A 6,000-nucleotide genomic window follows, 5' to 3' on the forward strand; every position below is an offset into this window, starting at 1 on the left:
GCATGAAATGTAAAGTATAAATGATCTCATCACATAACCACTGAATCCATAACATAATGTCTGATAGTGTCAAAACAATACCACTAATCCATCAACATAAAACTAGTCCATCATAGTCTGATAATAATAGCAATAATATGTCCAAAAAAGATGTGAACGAGGTAGGCACTACATCCACCCCCCTTGGGTTAGGCTTACTCCTGGAAGCCTACAAACAAGTAGGGATATAACTCCCTCAATCTAGCTGCATCCTCCCAAGTAGCTAAAGAATCATTAGTAGGGTCCCATTGGACCCTTACCTGCTTGATGGTTCAACCCCTGAGGGTCAACTCTCACTGCTCCAGAATACGAACCGGCTCTAAAGCCAACTGCCCATCCTCTATCTGCAACGCATTCCAATCAAGAACATGTACAATATTAGGAATATACTGCCGAAGCACTAAAACATGGAAAACATCATGAATGCGAGCTAAGCTGGGTGGTAGAGCAAGGTGGTAAGCAACCAGGCCAATCCTCTCTAGAATCTTGAATGGTCCCACAAAGCGAGGTGCTAGCTTAGAACCCTTTCCATATTGGATTGGACTCTTTCATAGATGCACTCTCAAGAAAACCCTATCTCCCATAGAAAACTGCTTATCAGTCCTATGAGCATCGACATACTTCTGCTGCCTATCCTATGCCATAGTCAAGTGTTCACGGATACACACTACCTATTACTCCATATCATGAAGCATCTTAGGACCCAACAGGATGCAATCCTCAAGACTATCCCAAATTAATGGTGTACAACAAGGATGTCCATATAATGCCTAAAATGGTGCAATGCCAATAGAACTATGATACCTGTTGTTGTAAGAAAACTCCACTAGGTAGAGATAATCCTCCCAATGTATCTACCTATCCATCACATACATCCATAACATATCCTCCAAAACCTGATTCACCCTCTCTGTTTGACCATCAGTCTCTAGATGATATGCCAAACTAAAGTTTAACTATGCTCCAAGCTCATGCTGCAGTGATGTCCAGAATGCAGATGTGAATATAGGATCCCTATCAGAAATGATCTTTCTAGGAATACCATGTAATCCTACAATGTCACACATGAAAACATTGCCTACAGAAGCTACTGTGTAGGAAGATCTAATTGGTGAAAAATGGGCCACCTTAGTCAACCGATCAACGGTGACCATGATAGCATCATGACGTCGAACTGTCATAGGTAATCCTACTATAAAATCCATGGAGATGATTTCCCATTTCCAAGAAGGAATGAGATTTGGCTGCAAAAGTCCAGCCGGGTGCTGATGTTCTGCCTTAACTCTCTGACACTCAAGGCACCTAGCCAAAAAATCAATAATATCTCGCTTCATCCCAGACCAAAAGAACAAATGTCTCAAATCAGCATGCATCTTCTTGACACCTAGATGTGTTGAATAAGGTGTATGATGGGCTTCTGCCAGTATCAAGGTGAAAAGCTCATCCAAAATGGCACATATATCCTCCCCAAATGTCTTAAAAGACCATCTGATTCTCAAATGTAACCTGCATACTTACCTTCCAAAGATCTTCCTGAATCTATCTCTCTGCACACTTCCTGATACTTGGAATCCGTAGGAAGTGCTTGAAGAATCTAACTCCTCAAATCCACACTAAGGGTCATCAATGATACCACATGTCTCTTGTGACTCAAAGCATCCACCACCACATTCTCCTTACCCTGAATGTACTTAACCTCAAAATCATACTCGCATAAAAACTCCATCCATCGCCTCTGGTGAGCATTCAAATTAGGCTGAGTAAAAATGTACTGAACACTATGATGATCACTGTGTAGCTCAAATCTGTGCCCCAACAAGAAATGTCTCCACCTTGTCAAAGCATGAACCACTGCTGCTAACTCAAGATCACGTGTAGGATAATTTAACTCATGATCCTTGAGCTTGCGTGATTCATACGCAATCACCCATCCATTCTGCATCAACATTGCCCCAATCCCTTCAAGAGAAGCATCTGTACACACCATAAAATCACCTTCTGGATCAGGTATTTCTTTCCTTTCCTCTAAAGAGAAGTGATAGGATGTGCTATCCTAGAGAAGTTATGGACAAATCTGCGATAATAACCAGCTAAACCCATAAAACTACAAATCTCTGACACATTAGTCGGTGTCGACCAATCTATTATCGCCTGAATCTTTGCAGGATCCACTAAAATACCATCACCTAAAACAACATGCCCTAAATACTAAATCTTTGATTTGAAGAATTCGCACTTAGCTACGTTGGCATAAAGCTGATTATCTCTCAAACACTGAAATACCAACCGCAGGTGTTCCTCATGCTCCTTCTGAGTCTTAGAATATATCAAAATGTCATCAAGAAACACAAGTACAAACCTATCTAGAGAAGATTGGAACACATCATTCATCAAACTCATGAAAATTGATGGAGCATTAGTCAACCCAAAAGGTACCACTGTGAACTCATAATGCCCATAGCGGGTTCGAAAAGCAGTCTTGTGAATATCTGCTTCCTTAATAGGAAGCTGGTGGTATCCTAACCTAAGGTCAATCTTGGAGAATACTATGGCTCCCTTGATCTAATCAAATAAGTCATCAATCCTAGGCAGAGGATACCTGTTCTTAATAGTCACCTTATTCAACTATTTGTAGTCGATACAAAGGTGCAAAGAACCATCTTTTTTCTTCACAAAGAGCATTGGAGCTCTCTTTGGTGATACGCTAGGTCGAATGCTCCCTTTGGCCAAAAGTTCCTCAAGGTGAAGATGTAGCTCACCCAATTTCTATGTAGTCATGTGATAAGGAACTTTAGAGATAGGCTCCACTCTAGGAATTAGATCAATACTAAAGTCATTGTCCCTCTTTGGAGGCATGCTTGGAACCTCACTCAGAAAGACATCTATGTACTCCTACAAAATTGGGTGATCTAAAGTCTCCCTCATAGAATATTCCTCATCAAGATCATTTACCATAATAGCAAATATTTGACATCCCCTACAAAAAATTCACTTCAATTGCATAGTAGAAATCATTAGTAGAGATATAGGCCTTGGTATCCCAACTATCTGCACATCATTCCCTTGGTCAAATTGGCACTAAATAATCTTCTTCCTGCAATCTATACTGGCTCTATGAGATCCAAGCCATTCCATGCCTAAAACCACATCATAGGAACCAAGGGGTATGACTTGAAGATCCACTTCCCTATCAAAACTTCCTAAGCTAAGCCCACACTTATGAACTAAAGAGTCTGTGGAGACCTTAATACCTGAGGCTAGTTCTACTTGCCAACCATGATCTTGCTTCACCGCATCCAGCTTACACTTAGAAACTATAGATGGTGAAATAAATGAATATGTAGCTCCTAAATCAAATAATACTAAAAGAGATATACCTCTAATAGCACCTGTGGTCTCAACCACTGTTCCCTGATGATCTTCCTGTCACTGATCAATCGCTACAAAAACTCTATGAGCTCTACCTGCATCACCAATTGTAGGCTCTGAAACTATAGGTCTAGGTCCTAAAAACTAAGGTGCTCGCTGAGGACACTGAGCTGCATAATGTCCAATTTGACCACATGAAAAACATTCTATATTTCTACCAGATTCTCTTCCCATAGGTGATACATTTGATTGTTGATGACTATTCTTGCTAACAAAAGACTAGCTACTCTGAGCTAGCTGATTGGACTGATTCTATTTATTACATTGAGCATTGTGGTTGTTCTTGGTGTTAGAACCTTTGCCACCACCTTGAGCTTGATAATTTGATCCCTTCTATTGCTGTGTTTGCTGAGACTGCTACTGATACTGTTTCCCCTTAGAGAAAGAAAAATTCTTGTTACCACTTGAATTATAGTTACTTTTAGATCCTGATGCTACTGGCGCTCCTACAAAACCACCTTGACCAAGGTTGACACTTTTCTCAACAAGGATAGCTTGATGTATCATATCCTTGAGGGTTTTTGGTTCAAATACCTTAACTCCCCCAATTATACGGTTATTCAACCCCCTAATGAAATGTTGTGTCAACTGAGCTGAATTTTCACTAAACCCTAAAGAAGACATGAGCTCATAAAACTTATCCTCATACTCGATCACTGACAAGGTATACTGTCTAAGATTATGAAATTCATCATCCCTTTGTTTTTTCCATTCCTCTGGTAGGAATCGTTCATGAAAACTTTCAAGGAATAGTTCCCACGTAACACTGCTCATATCAATTCCTAGCTTCTTCTCCTCAATCATCCACCAAGTGGCCCCAAAATTCTCTAAATTAGTGATCGCAAATCTTGCCTTAACATTGCTATCAAACTCCTGCATGGCAAAAATCCTGTCAAGGGAAATAAGCCACTGCTCGACCACATAACCAAAACCTTGCCCATTGAAAGGCTTAACCTTGGATCTTCAAAGATCCTTCATTTGAGTGGACACAATGGACCTCTAACAATCCTTCCAAGGACTTCTAGATCTGGGTCTATGTTCTTGTTCTGTCTGGTGCACTTTGGGCTGTTCTTGAACAAGAGGTAGACGTTCTAGAATAGTCTACATCATCTGTCTCAAACCAACCTCTTCAGACTCAACTTGGTCCTCTCTATGACTCTCTTCCTGCTACCTACTAGAGTGCTCTTCCCCGTTCTCTACGTGAGCTGATCCCTCATGGGTAGACTCATGGGCACTAACAACTCTGCCATGACCACAACCTCTACCATGGCCTCTAACAAAAGACCTAGTCCCATATACCATCCTACTACAATCTCCTATTGCAATAGACTAAGTTTAGTTCTATGTTTAGGTTTAAGTAAAATTTCTAGTTTGAAATACTAAGTTTTGAAGTATGAAAAATATTCAAGTAACAGTTCAAGTTTGAAAAGATACACTTAATAGTTCAAAGTTCCAGTTGTTCCAAAATACCTAGAGCTCCCAATGTAGAAACTCAAGCTCTGATACCAAATGTAATGCCCCATCAAGGGATCCAAAGAATTAACCTAGAATCTCACTAAGTTTGGTAGCATTTTTTTTTTAAAACATGAAAGTAAATACCAGATATAACTTATGCACAATAATGGAAGCAATAGTAATGTCCATCTGAAATTAAACATAACATACATATCAGATTACATTCTTTAAGATCCCTTAACATTGGATTACATCTAGGAACATTTAACATACATGAATCTATCTGGTACAATATCCACATGAAATAATAATGATAAGTCCAATGTTTATACATTACATTTCAAATGCTCAATCATCCACTATACATGTCACAGGGCATGACAAGCTCAAAGATTATACATACATAGAATAAGGTACATCATCATATTCTAATCCATGATACATCAAAGATAATCACATGATACATCATCATAGAAGACAAATACATCCATCATAAAGATCAAACATAATAAACTAAGTTCATGATTCCTCCCAATAATTAATAGCATCATTAGACCATCATGGATCCTAGCCATCCCTCTGTGCGTAACATTCCAAATCACTGAAGAGATCATCGGTACTAACATAGTAGGAATGTCACTCCTAACATATACAACATCATATGTAGAAAGTAATCTAACAAAAGATAACATCATCTAACATATGATAATCATCAATGAAAGGATACATATCCACCATCATGAAGGTTGCATCATCCACGATGTCTCAATGAATCTCAAATGATAAGAGTGGAAAATACACTACCACCCGACTACATGGTACCTAAGTGGTCCACTCCCACCCTGCTGAGGAGATAATCTCAAGTCCCAAATAGGCTAACAAAATCACATAGCAAAAATCTCTATAAGTCCAGGAATCCTAAAAGTATACTAACTCAAAGGTTCCAAACACAAAATCGACATCTAATCCCAGAGGAACACAATGACATGTAGGAACCTACTATGCAAGCGAGAAAGTGTCATCACATTTATCACGTACAAGTTACCCTGGCAGTTACCTAAACTCCACGGGTCCATA

Source organism: Cupressus sempervirens, chromosome 5 (genome assembly GCF_028749045.1).
Source record: "Cupressus sempervirens isolate cs-2001-9-10 chromosome 5, ASM2874904v1, whole genome shotgun sequence".
NCBI classification, from domain to species: domain Eukaryota; kingdom Viridiplantae; phylum Streptophyta; class Pinopsida; order Cupressales; family Cupressaceae; genus Cupressus; species Cupressus sempervirens.